This window comes from Ambystoma mexicanum, chromosome 4q (genome assembly GCF_040938575.1).
Source record: "Ambystoma mexicanum isolate Mex_15411 chromosome 4q, UKY_AmexF1_1, whole genome shotgun sequence".
In the NCBI taxonomy this organism is placed as follows: Eukaryota; Metazoa; Chordata; class Amphibia; order Caudata; family Ambystomatidae; genus Ambystoma; species Ambystoma mexicanum.
Window position 1 is genome coordinate 782,175,818 of NC_090928.1, and position 15,063 is coordinate 782,190,880.

The window sequence follows — 15,063 nt, forward strand, 5'->3', positions numbered from 1 at the left end:
TTCCAGATCAATAGACAAAATTGTGCCAGGTACAACATCTGTATTCACAATTGGGCGAAAGACAAAATCTGATGGCACCTTCCATTCTTTTCTCGATATTTCTGGCACTACTCTGGCAAGTACCCTTATTCCATATATGAACATGTCCATGTCTATGGTCACCCCTCTCACAGCTATTTCATTAGTCGTTGTGTTTATCATCAACATCGCCCTTACTGGGCACACTCCTGGGGTGGAACACACTATTCCCCACTCAGTAAAGGATATGGTCATGTTCAATTTACGCAAGGTCTCTCCCCAACAAATTTATTGGCGCGTCATCATGATACAATCGGAGAGCTCACACTGTTTTTCCCCCCACCGTTATGTCAAGATCTTTTGTGTAAGGAACTTTTAAAATAGCCCCAGAGAACCCTTGCATTTCCAAATTTTTTCCTGAGAGCGGGAACCGGCCTTCCATGAGACACGATTTTTCAGCCCCCGAGTCCACCATAAAGATGAACTGTTTGTTGCCTATCTCTGCTCCCACTAATGGTTCCTCTTCTGCACATAGGGTAGTGGATAGGACTGGACACGCAAGTGCTTTCTGTGGGCTGTCTTAATCTGCATAAGTTTCTGTTCCTCGAACGGAAAATACATTGCCCCCCACTACTGCTGCACCGCGAAAAGGTGCCAGCGCGCCATTTGCAGACATTGAAAATATGTTGGTGTTCGCATTTCCCATAGTGTTCTGCCTTGCCATTTGTTGTTGCATACCTCTCTGCTGTGGTTGTTGTCTGTGTTGCATTTGTGGTTCCCTCTGCTGTGGTTCATCATAACATTGTTCATTCTGCCCACTCCTTCCCATAGGTAGCCCATAGGGACTGCCTGGGTATGGATGACCATACAACTGCTTGTTTACCATGGGGGGCTTCCCTTGATAATAACCCATTGGTCGCATTCTGCATTCCGTTGAAAGGTGTCCCCCACCTCCCGCAATTCCAACATGGCCCTTGTGGTCCTCCCCTCATCCCTGGCCCACCAAATCCTCTGCTGCCCATTCCTCCGAATCCCCCTCTCGGTCCTCAATACCCACCTCGTCCTTTTGCGGTCCTTCCTTGACACTGGGGCCCCCCCGTACTGCTCCTCTCCATCCCATTGCTCCAGTCCATTAGCAGCCCAAGTTGCGGCCATTCTGACGGACAGATTTTCAGACCTCTCCTCTCCTTCCCCCTGTCTGTCAGTGGATGTTGTGGCATTAATTGCTGTGACCTTCACTAATTTATTTTGTACTAACTTTGCTTCGCCTGCCAACCTTCTCTGCACAATCTCTTTTTCTCTCTCTTTGATCCTCCTACAATGGTGCACGATTATACTCTGAATCTCTGGCCAGCCTTTGGCTTCTATCCCAGCTATTTTATCCATGGCTTTCTGTACCTCCTTCGGGAGCCCTTTTTTAATTATGAAATAGAACAAGGCTGTGGATTGATCCCATGCCGTGTCCATTTCAGATCTCCACAGGTCTTGCACCCGGAGGATGAATTGCGTAGGCTCCTCGTCCTCTCCCATAGTGCACAGCATCACTAAGTGTAAATCTGGAGTGTCTGGGAAAGTTCTCCGCAATGCATCCCATACTTGCGCTCTGACGTTATTAAATGATGACCCAACATACGGTCACAGTTCATTGTAACTCCCGGGAAGCCTGCCTTCAACCACACTGCATCTGCTTGATCACTGACTGCAGACACTAGTAAACTCTTTACATCCCCTATCGCTACGGGCACTCCTGCTGCGTTCTTCTCAAATGCATGTATCTACTTCCCCACCCCACCCGAAAGTGGAGGAAAAAGTTTCGATAAGTTATTCTTATCCATCTGTGCCCAGGGAATATAGTGTGGCCTCCCTGCTCCTTTGTGTATCAGTGGCATTTGTAGTTTTATTTTTCCTCCTTTTTTACTTACCGTTCCCTTCTTAGTTGTACTTACCAGCATGTTCCCTACTCTTTGTCTTAACCTCCCTTGCCACCTTGGTGCGTCCCTTTCATCCTCTTGGTCGAATGGGAATGGCAGCGGGGACCCCGCTGCTGCTGCACCCTCCTCGTACTCATCTAGGTCACTCCATACCTCCTCTATCTTTTCTTCTGACTCCCTTACTCTCTGCCCTTCCCTTCTTTGGCTTTCTGGGGACGCAGGTCGTATTATCCTTACAGGTTTGCCATTTAAATGGAATAGGAACTCACCTGATTGCCACTCCTGTTCCTGCCCTCTTGGTATAGATGCCGTTGGCGGTGCAGATGGTGTTGATCCCTCTGAGACACTTGGCGGAGGTGTGAGGTCAACTGCTGTCAATGGTGGTACTTCCCCTCCCCCTGGCCACATCTGGCCCCTATCACACAAGGCTCTTAATCACATTATTTCCATTTGGGCTTGTGCGAGTTGTCTGTCTAAGTCTCCCGTTAGCCATGCTAAATTCACTGGAGGGGCACTAGTTGGCCCGTATAACCCTCCCGTTTCATAGGGTTGCGGGGCGGTGGCTGATGCTGCTGATGCTGTCGCCGGGGTAGTTGGTGTGGTGGGTGCTGGCACATATAGGGGCTCACTGTAACCCACTGCGGGTCTTGTTAGTAACGGATAAATCCTAGTGAGATCATTCTCTTTTGTTGTCACTGTGCATCCTACACCTGCAGCACCCTCTCCCCCCTCCGGTGCTTTCTCCTTCTCCGTTAAGGTATCTTTACTTACCTCGCTGCTAGGGGTTACTTCCTCAAACATTCGTCATAAATCTAGTACCACTCTTCTGTTCTGCAATTGCTTTCCCCGGTATTTCGCTAGCAGGTGTGTTGACACAAGTTCTAATACGCATTCATCAAATGACCCTCCCTCGGGACAGATAGGTGATACACCCTCTCCTTTTATTTCAGACACCCATTTCCCATGGTACTTCTGTATTTTCTCACTATACAAAGGGAGGTGTTGACATATATATGCTAGCGGTGTAGTCCCTCCCATGAAACCATATCTTTTACTTTTACTTGTACTTTACTTCTTTTTTCTCGGTATAATTATACAATGTCAATTACCAAATAATCTCCTTTCTTTTAACACCTTTGTTCAACCTTATTTCACTGTCAACATCAAGAAAATATTAATAACCTTTTTTACTTACACCCTTTTTGCAGAAAGCACAAATTATTTTTCAACATGAATCGCAAATAATTGACCAACATTTCTTAGCAGACCTTATTTTTGTGAACACATAGACATATAGGCACTTACTGACGAACCAACATGTAACACTTTGACACATTCAACATGTAACATATAATCTTTTTCAATTTGCGCCCCCCTTTCATTTGTTTTATATTATCATCCCTAGTTCTTATTCTCTCATTCACTCCCCACCTCTACACCCCCTTACACTACCTTTCCAAAGAATTCTGCTCAAACGGAAAAAATATTCTAAATTACTACTCCGATCTTACTAAATATATGAAACTCCTACTTTTGTTTTTCTCTTTATCTCCACTTGTTCCCTGCACTGGTCGAGACAATGCTATACGGCGCCGCCTTCTACCCCCCTTCGGAGCTAGGATCCCGTATTCCTTTTTATCTCTATTTCCACAACAAGCTAATGGCCATATAAAGGATAGGCAAGAGAAAGCCTCAGTTACATTCACACAGACCCTGAACCTCACCCTCAGTTTCTATTTTTCCCGCTATTTTATCCTTCTTATTTTTATACTTATTTTTAAATTTTTTCTTTTTGCCCCTGCAAGTCTCGCAACCAGTACTCACATGTTCAGTAGGGTAGTCCGAGAGCCGCCGTTCACAGTCTATCCACAATCTGGTCCGCAACCCAACCAAGCCGTGACCCGCCTTGGCGAGCAGTTTTAGTTGGGTATTTGCAAAGATGACGGGAACCCTTGGAACCTTTCGTTTGTGCGCGCGAACTGGTCGACCGCAGAGGCGATGGTTTTGCTGGGGGCGTCCCGGATCTCGCCGCATGGTACGGGGCCTCGGGGCACCGTCCCAATCATGTTGCGGGGGTCACCAAATGTAAAGGCCCACTCCCTGTCTTAGAAATGCAAATATAAATAAATATGACACACCACAATGGGGAATGAGACTAAGAGAACAGGCTGCGAGAGTTAAGTTTTGTTTATGTAAAATTGGCATCCAGAGAACTCTGCTGCCCGAGAGCGCTCTGGCAAACAATACACGTACATGGAATTATAAAGCAAAACAGCGTCATTAATGGCGTCATTAACATAGGGTGTTACATTAGTATGTGATTGGCCGGAGAGCAGTGTTACATATATTCGTGTAGGTGCTGCTTCTTCCGGATAGGCTGCCCAGTTGGCGGGAGGGTGAGCGTCATGAGGTCCAGCTGCCTGTGTCCAGGAGGGTTGAGGGTCAGGTCACAGTGAGATAGAGCGGGCCCTAACTAAGCTAACATGAAATACTACTATTAGATATGCACTAAATAATAGTCACTACAAATCCTTTGAGTACATTATCATGAACCTGTAAATCGTATACATAAAATCACAGCATCACTCATTGGGTCTTATATGAAGCCCTGGGCTTAAGGTCCTGATCAGTAAGATAACATTGATGGTGGGTGGGTCCAGACGCATCAAAAAGAGGCTATAAGACTGTCTGACATTTGTTAGTTCTAGGGTGCAATATACTGTGACAGAGGTCTGATGTTAGTTGGGGGCACACTGGGGTGGGCTGCACAGCAGGGTCACACGTCTGTTACATCAAGAGAATACCTTGCGAGGGCACTGGGTTATAGTGGCAGTAATTTTCCAACAGCGAGAGTCAGAGGGCGCCGGCAGGTTTGTGGAGATGGATGGGCATGTTTCAGGCCGGTTCACACACAGGACAGTGATCTCAGAGGAAGAGTGAAATGTTACATAAGGGTATTTGTTTCAATTATCTCCGGCTCATCCATGAGAACTGGAGCTGCAAAGCTTTCTAACAGTGAGAAAGGTTGGGGGCTATGAGCGTGGTGTGCGCGTCGCTGCAGAGGGGAGAGAAGCCTTTTCGCATTATCGCAGTAAGGCCTAGTCTTATATGGAGTCGAGGGTGCACAAAATGGAAGCCAAGTGTCCCGCACAACAACCTCGCCTCTGCCACTGCTAGTGAAACTGCTAGTGTTCATGCGAGCAATGGAAGCTTCCCCCATTATTGTACAAGCAAATGGTTTACATTGTGCTGAATGTATGGGGGGCCTAAATGACCCCTCACTCCCACACACCATTATAACTCGTGGTGAGCGGCCACAGGGGCCATTCTGATCCATCAGAGATAACTCTACTAGATACATAAATTAGATGCAGTAACACCCCATGGCCTTAATGAGGAATTCTACCAAGGCCCATTCCTCTAAACAATCACTAAAATATCTAAGCAATCACTTCTTTCGACAACTACAAATTCTTGTCTACTGCAATTCATTAACACCCCATGGCCTTAATGAGGAATTCTACCTATCCCATTCCCCTAAATAATCATTACTTCTGACAACTGAAAATTCGTGTCTGCCCTATAAAAATATATCAAATATATAACTTCTAGATTGTGAACTCAGTTTGTGAGACAGACATGTCTGTTACTATTGCCACTAACTAAGAGAGCAGTAAAAATGCAACCTCAATTCCTAATATGTCTAATTGTTGTACAAATGCATATTATCTATCAATGATGCAATTCTATGTTGGTATGAATTGAGTGTGAACTTCACACATGTGACTGACAAGATCAAGATGATGTAAATACCATGTGTAACTTACTCATAATATTTCTTGGGTGGGTATCGAACATAGAATATATAGGGGTCGTCAATAGATTGTGAACTCCACCCAGGAGACAGAGAATATCAGTATTATGTTCTTGGTAGGAGTGATTTTCATGACATAGCCAACATCAATATGATGTTTACATCACGAGTGACCATTAAGAAATACCGTCTGAATTCCAAGATATTCCTAAACCCCAAACACCATAATCTATGCACAGTAGGGAGCCCCAATCGTGTGTATGACTAACAGTCATCCACCCTCAATCGGTTAATCCACATGTGGTCTACGGGTCCCATGCATATAATACCCTCTGCCTCTAAAATAGAGACTTAGATCATCTATAACGTACAACCTACTATGGGAGGTCAAACGAGTTACATCACAACTTCCACACACCAAACAGGTGGAACACCATGGTTCCCTAAATTTTTCAGATTACTGATGGTTACTTACTAAGAACCAGTGATTCCAAAATGGTTACTTTGACTTATTACCCATGCACCCATATTCCTTTGAGAATAAAAAAGACCTTTTTCTCAAAGGATTATAGAATCAATGTAATGAAATAAGAACCATGGAAACTGTGACAAATGGACAGTATATTTGTATGTAAACTGGTATGGACTAATGTATTGTTTTTCTCTTTTTTTCTTTGTTGATGTGTTTTTTCATCCCTTAACACTCCTACCCTTTTCCCCCCTCCCCCCAAACGGCCAATCTCTCTTCTTTATGGGGTTTCACTATTGTAATGAATGACAAAATTCCAAACATTTTATGTTGTCACAAATTGTTATTTTATATGTAACATGACTAGCTCTGATTTGAGAAAGACGGTGGATCCGTCGAAACACATGTAATCACAGAGGACACTCTTATTTGAAGAAAAGAAAAATTAAATCTATTTAAATTGAAAAATTGAGGAAACGGCTACTTGTCTTTTTTCTCAAAGGAATATGGGCACATGGGTAATAAGTCAAAGTAACCATTTTGGAATCACTTACTAATCAACGGAGTTGAGGAACCAGACACTCAGAGGTTACCCCTCCGTGTGACCGGACATCAGGAAATAACCAAACACCAATTTAATAAGGGCGCAGAGATCCAACTTAAGGAATACCCACCCTAAAAGGTTCCTCACCCTTTGCTAAACTTTACTAAGAACCAGGTTATCTTCCAATGGATCACTAAATATATTATTTTTTAAGAAAGAATTATAATTAATCCATTTTCAGAATACTCAATAATCAACAATTGGAACAATCCTCACATAATACCTACTAAAGACATCCCGTGTATTTAAAACGATATTGTCAACGGGACGATTTGTTTACATATGATGTCATGCACGCAATGTACATGATGATGTCATAAATAAACGCTGTGCTCATAAGTGGCCATTTTGTTTTTACATAATCATCACAACGTTCCCAGTGATGCACGGACCTCCTCATAGGACATATAGGCAGGTAAGCATTTTCACATTTGAGTATTTTTACATGCTTAAAAACCAACTCTATTAAACGAGTCTTTTATGATGACCTCCCCTTTTTGCCCTTACGGAATTAGAGTGAGTCCTAAACCAGCACATTGGGGCATTCTTGTCCATGGTGATCCTTTTCACCTTAGTAACCTGTCATAAGTAACCTGGCATCACTATCTAAACCTCTTCAACATCGGAGATCTACAATTTTACATGATCCCCAAGTAAGTGCTCATTGCAACTCACAATAACCTTTAAATACATAGTATTATAAGGCATTAACATCACAATAAAAATATTTCTTCTTTTCCATAGAGATTGCAGTGATGAGTTTACTGCCATTTCAAGTGACCTGCATTCTACAAGAATAACATTCTGAAGCCTCAGATGATCTAGATCTGGATAACAGTAGAATATTTGGTCACGGTACAACACTTTCCCACAACTCACTAATGCATGTGCCAGTGATAGCTAAACAGTTTTTTAACATCTGTTATACATTTTTTTTATTTTCCTGACCTTTTTAAACATGTGATTAAGAATATAGGCATGGGTAGATTTTATAGTTGAAACCTAAATGTCATGTTATTTCTATTGTACATTTAGAATTATGAGTTTAGAATTGGTAGAATTCATTAGGTGAACTCCATATATAGAGTAGAAATAATCACTCAATTAAAGAGAATCAGTGTTTAATATTTATCCTTAAGAATTTACAAATGATTGTCATTTGCAATGTACAAGTTACCCATCTGGGCAAAATATAATTGAGATCTATGTTTGATTTTTTTGTAATAGATTTGAAAGACTGAATATACTATCAGCCCCTGGAGAAGAGAATCAATCTCGAAATGCATTGGGCAACTTCATTTGGATCAATACATTTGTTGTATATGATTGGAAATTTGTTCACAGCCTATTTCGTTTTTATTGAAATGATGAATAGATCTCTAACAATGTACAGTATAAGATTTGTTATCATTACATTCCCCCTAAAAAAAACTTGAAATGTTAGAAATCTACTTCAAAATTGTTTGGCTTATATAGCCATAGATAGTGTGCAGGGGACGGGAGTTCCCTAATTGGTAACTTATTTTGTTCTTATTTTTACACATACAGAAGGAAATCACTTATCCTTTCAGCATGTACTTGTAAAAAATAGAAGCAGAATTGATATATCTCTTCAGTTTGTCAATTATTCCTTACAAGCCAAGGCTGTGCAAAGTAACAGTAGAGAGGCTAAAAAAGTGATACGTTTGCCTTTGAATAGTTTATCACATCATCATGAGGAGCAGGTGTATGTTGTTAAGGTGAAAATGGACCGTGTCTGGATGTGTAACAATCCAAGAATCCAGCTCTTGAGCTTCCCATTACAGGCATTGAAGATGCAGAAAATCAATAGTGGAAATCTTTTTACAGAGAAAATATAAATGTGGATAAATATCAAATGACTAAAAAATATAGAAAAATATGGATGGAATACGATGAAACAGAGATCCTCCAAAACAAATCTTCCTTTAAGATGAATACCAGGTAGAATAGCCAGGTCGTAATCCTAGGAGACATAAATCCTAGAATAGATGATTCAACAAAACAGCCTCAATATTTGTGGGTAATTTTCAGTTTACCATAAAAAAGTACATTTAGTGTTAAGATGGGACTAGCAAACCTTCGAGACACTTTGTGGTCAAATACTTAGACTAGCAAGCTAGCAAGCAATGGTGAAAGAGGATTAGGATAGCTTTGTTGCAACATATATTTAGAAAATGCCCATTGAATGCATTTCTATAAATATTACTACATATTGCTAGCCTTTGATGGCAAATCAATAAACGTAATTCTCTTTTCACAACATCCTTCTGGGGCCACAGTTGCATGTGTTGTTCAAAAACGCAGAGTGCTGGGAGCAATAGAACTCCATTTTGTTAATAGTTCAAGCAATGCCTGGTTACCATAACCTTTGAGGCCATTCAAAAGCGCGTTATTTGATATAAGGTATTTAAGTGCGTTATAAATATGCAACTATGACAAAACAGCTACGTAACTAAAAACAAAGAATTCCTGTAATAGCGCCTCGATGCCCGCGGGCTGTGTGAGCGCTTTCAATATGCAAATAAATAAATTCACCAGATGTACAATATCTGAAATATCTTACAGGCACAAGAACAGCTGAGTGTGAATTATGTACAGAGGTACTAGGATACCCTTGCACTAGTACTCCCATAGGGGTACTTGACTCCCCTCACCCTATAGAAGATTTGGGACCTTCTTAGATCCTTGGATATTGTATATTCTTTGAGCAGATATGGGATTTTATGCTTTCAATTAATTGTCATTTAGCCCCTTAACCATACATTGAAGGTTCATCCTGCTGTCCCCTTTCAGCGCAAGAAGGCAACTACCCAACAGGGAAGATGTTTGGGAAGGTGTGGTATCTTCAGGTGACTACCAGAAGGTCTGAGAACTTCACACCACCAGCGGAGCCTCACAAAGGAAAAGGACAGTGTGACAAGGCTGCCAAGAGAGCAGCAAATGGCACAGAGCCTGAGCTGAACTTGTGATTTCGATGTTATTTGTGGCTGTCTGAGCCTTGCCCTTTTCCTGGGATTTACAGCATGCAGCAGTATTGTAAAGTGCACAGAAAAAATTCAGTACTATAAAAAATGCAAAACAATAAAATAAACGTCATTGTCAGTACTCCCAATAGCACCATATACCGACTGACTAGTACTAGTACAGGTGACCAGATCGAACATGTATGGTTGCTGGACACAGGCAGACTTTCCCTGCTCACATTTACATGTCAAAAGCAAGCTTTTCTAAATGAGAACTGTTCATGGCAGATATGTTAAATGGAGATGAGAGGTGCAAAAGCAGGAACAACTGGATACATTCCAGGATTACTACACAATAGACAGCATCCAGCTGCTGCAGAGTCACAATGCCTGCACTGCAATTAACACTAACACTAGATTGGTCAGGAGCAAGAATGGCCACACATGTGTAGGTTCCATTGAAGGGTTAACATTTTTTGTATAGTATTTCCCAAGCAAGGAAGAGTTGTACAATCTTCAGTCCAGTCTTCAAAGACGACTTCTTTAAGGCGGGTCTATCTCTGGCTGACAAAATTGTAAATAATCGAAACATTAGATTGACATTATTCTAAACCTTTGTTTGAAATCCTTGGCTGTAAAATGGTGGGTTTCGGCCAGTACTTGGAGTACAATATCTCAACTCCAGCACACAGTGGACTGTGCCATGCATAGATTGTAGTGGGTGGTCTATCTTCTGCACTGCGATGTAATTAAAGAAAAAGGCAAAGGCAAAATCACTGGGCTAGCTCGTTCTGTTTATATTCGTTTTTAGTGGGTAGATAGATATCTTTTCAGATTTATCATTCAAAATGAATTTGCTATTGCTACTGCCACAGGCCATGTAGAATCACACTGGCACACAGTATCCGGGTACTACTGGCATTCACCCACCGATACCTCACATTTCAAACCTACCTCTTTCTCCTCCCACCCCACTAAACTCTACTCCCCTCCCTCCCTCCCTCCCTTTATTACAGGACCATGTGCTAGGAGTCAGCCCAAAAAAGCACAAAGGAGCTATGCAAGACCACTTTACAATTACATAGCTAAAACAGTCACCATTAATATATGAACCTATCCACCAGCCACTAAATGACATGCATTTATGCAAATAAAGACATCAACCTTTCATTTTCCTTTGGCTATCGTAATATATCCCACTTACATTAGATTCTTGACATTCACTAATTATTTAGTCTCACAAACCATGAAAAACAAGATAATAGGTGATTCATATATGTACTATTGGAAATTGAAAAGGGCAAGATTCATGGAATAACGTGGATACATTAAATAAGCTTAGTATATTCTTCTCAGAAAAGTCTGTCAGACACCATACTGATTCTACAGAAAGAGAATCCAAATGAATACACTAATACCTCAAAGATCACAAGATATTTTACACCACCGGAGCGCTGCTTACCAAACAAACAACCTTTCATATAACAGATGAACAGGAGATAATTGAAAAAATCTGCTAAAACGATCGAAAAACAGTCAGTCAGTTATTGCTCTAGACATGGAGATTCACGCTTCAATGGCATATCCTTTATAAAAAAAAAAAACAAAGAACTGAGTATTTGAAGGAACACTTTTCATGAAGATTTATTCCAAGAAAAGCACTGACCAAAAAAATAAGCATTGCAGACCCTAGTGACCTGACAGCTTGAGGCCTCAGGAAAAGTAATTCTATCTGTAATAGAGAAAAAAAGCATATTAAATTATTTGCATTATCTTAAAGAACATAAATGTATGGGGACCAAGAGTCGCGTAGCCACGTACAAGATTTCTAGATCCACCCGACCAGTTGCTGACAGCTGAGCGTCCAGAGAAAAAAGAAGATCTTGCTACAAAAACAACAAATAAGAGGGCAATATTTAATTATACTAACATTGTATACTTTTTTGTTAGTTTTACCATGTGGATTTGTAATGATCACCTCCAGTACATGTCACATTCATAAAAGGAATGTTACACTTGATTTACTGGAAAAAAACTAATTATCAAAACCTAGACTAACCATATCTAATATTTTCAAAACACCAATTAAAAATGACTGAATCCAGATTTTCTGACCCCATTCTAGCAACTTTCCATACTGGCCATACATATATGTGGTTACTATTGCAAGGTTAGTAAAGGTGTGAAGAAGGGAAAGATAAAAGTTAAGCCCACTGCAAGTCAAGGGCACGCGGCTGTTTTCGCTGTCTGTGATTCATCTGCAACTGAAACTGAAGGATTGCCTGCCTGCCAGCCTGCCGCTTTAAGGGAGAAGGGGGAAGGTCTCCGCCCAACCAGGAAGTTCGGCAGCAAAAGGAGACTGAGTCCACCCTTGCGGCATTAAGCCCACTGCAACTCAAGGGCACGCAGCTGTTTTCGCTGTTTGGCTGGTGGCTGCCGCTGACCGCCAGAAATCTAATCCCTCAGCATAAAGAACGAGAAACCTGAGGTAAGCATTAACGCTGAGCTGCGCTATAGGTAGAACTATCAAATATACTCCCTTACATGCAATGAAAATTGTGCGAGCCAACTAATTTGACGCTAAACCTCCTGCCTATGATAAAACACCTGCGCAATTGAACATTCTGACGGTTGACCACCCCTAATGAGTCAGCGTACCTCCGCCCCACGCAGATGAGACACTGCGCCCTCCATTGAAGCATCTGTAAAGCCCGTGGGAATTACAATTGTCGATCAGCAGACTATCTGCTTACCCCTTCCATTCTGCCCCAATCCGAATTCGGGCGAAATAACCAACGCAAAAACAGGAGCTTGCACCAGCTAGCGAAACACTCCGGGCTCCGAGAATCACAGGAAGAAGAATAACGGTGGAGACTGCGTGCGCCACTTGCCTTTGATCCACTGCTCTACATCTTGAAGATCCCCACTGAGCAAACCAGCATAAAACACTATCTGAAACTACGGTGGAGACTGCGGTGACATCAAAGAACAAACAGTCCTGACAAATTACAACATAGACGGAAATCGCGAGAGCAAAGGAGCAACAAAGCAAAATCATACAAGCTGTACGACGGAGCAGCAACATTTTGAGAAGAGCACGAAAATTGCATTCAACTCCAGAATCGTGTGACACGCCACAGTTAGTTCCTTATCCCCAGCAAAGTTCAGCTGTGGGGAGTGCACGACAGACAAAAGGAAGAATACACGCGACTCATAGTTAACCGCACCTCGGTAACAACATACAAAGAAGATCCAGAAGTCACCATAAGCCACTGTCCTGGTCAATCACCAATCAACTACTACATTCGATACTAAGAGTCAACAGTAAGGAAAGAAGGATACAGTATAAAACTATAGGAATCGAGAAATTACTCCACCGCAGACCAGACTGCAAAAAAAGAACACCGGTACACCGAATACGAAGAGGAAAAACTTAAAGGAGCAGGAAAAAAATGAAACATTATATGACACCACACTACCAGACAATGGAGACACTGACAAAGAAAGTGAGTATGAAGCTATAAACCAAAATATATCCCATAACATAAGCGACATGCCATTGGTAAAAGACACTGCGAAAGTACATGACGGAGAGAAAGCCCTGATCCAGATGGAGGCTCAAAAATGAATAACTCTGACAAAAGGAGACACCGACCTAGGAAAAACAAAGGCAACGACCCAAGCTCAAGATTCAAGAGATATGGAAAAAGAAAGAGGCACAATAGATCAAAAACAGAGAACTGTGAAACAAACGCCAATAAAGAATGGCATAAAGACAATAAAGCTAGATGAATCAGGTAAGGACGCTAACCTAATAAAACCAATCATTTTAATAAAGAAGGTCGACGCCATGACAATAGCAAGTAAACAGAAGGAACCAGAAACAAGAATACGTAATAATGGTCCACTCCATGGATTTGAAGCAGATCAACAACAGGAAATGCACTCAAATGAGGAAGAAGAGTTAACCAAGCAACAAAAAGCAAAAAAGGCAAGAAGAAAATGGCAATCTCTATACGAGAGTCGAAGACATTCTTAACTCCCAGTGAACAAAACATCTGAGCAAATGAATCCAAAAGCAGCTCGACTCTCATTAGACATAGCTGAAATTGAAAACCTAATGAGAAACCAAGAAAAAAGGAGGGAAGTATTCGGAAACAGACAACCCCTTGGGACGACAGATGCAAACGATACAATCGTCCCTGAACAACAGTCAACTAAAAAACAAACCTGCAGCAATCTGAAGGACAACTACAAACATAGAATTCCAGCAAATGGTGACCGGCATATAGAAGAACGACTGTTTAAAGGTAACACATCGTTCCTTCCAGAAGAGTCTTCAACACCGAATACATGTGGATGCGAGAATGGACACAACCATGAAATGGCATCAATTCCAACGTCAATGCTAGATCTTCAAAATATGTTAATAACGACAACACAATCTTTGATCTCATACATGAAATTGCAAGAGACACTAACAGAGACAATAAAAGATCAAGCCACTCTACTTGCATTAATACATTCGAAACAAATCTACCAAGAGACATACATGAAGAAATTACAGGAACGTTTGGACATCGAAACTAACGCCATTCATCTATGGCAATCTAGACTATTTGACATTGCAAGGAGTGATCGAGCTGAAAAAACAGACCTAACGCATGCATTGATCGTGATGATGACAACAAGGAAGATCCCGACAAATCAGTTCGAGAATGAAAGAACAAAAGAAAAAAGCTGGTAATAAGACATCACCTAGGCTAACACAAGACAAAGACATAATACCGCCAGCTCCCCAAAGAACCACACAGAACATGCCTGTGGGAAACCTAATAGGTCTGTGCGAAGATCCGTGATCCCTCACAAACCCTGCAAAAAGTAATTTGAAAAGGCCCAAAACATATGATATCTTCAATAAGGGAAGTAAAATGATGTCAGATAAAGAAAAACAAAATTAATGTGCCAATGGCAAATTCTGAGAAAGCTCAAAATTCCAGCAAAAGAGACCGCAGACAAAAACCAGAAGAAGGGACAACAGAAGACAATAACACCACAACAGGTTAAGAATGCTAACAAACCGCCAAAAGAAAACCAATCATGAGGCGAAGGAAATACGAAAGAAAGTCTAATCGAGGAATTGATGGATATGTCAATATATGTGGAAGAAACTAATGACCAATCTGAGGAAGCACAAATTCAAATGAGCCAAGAATCCAAGATCATCTTGGACCAATATGGGG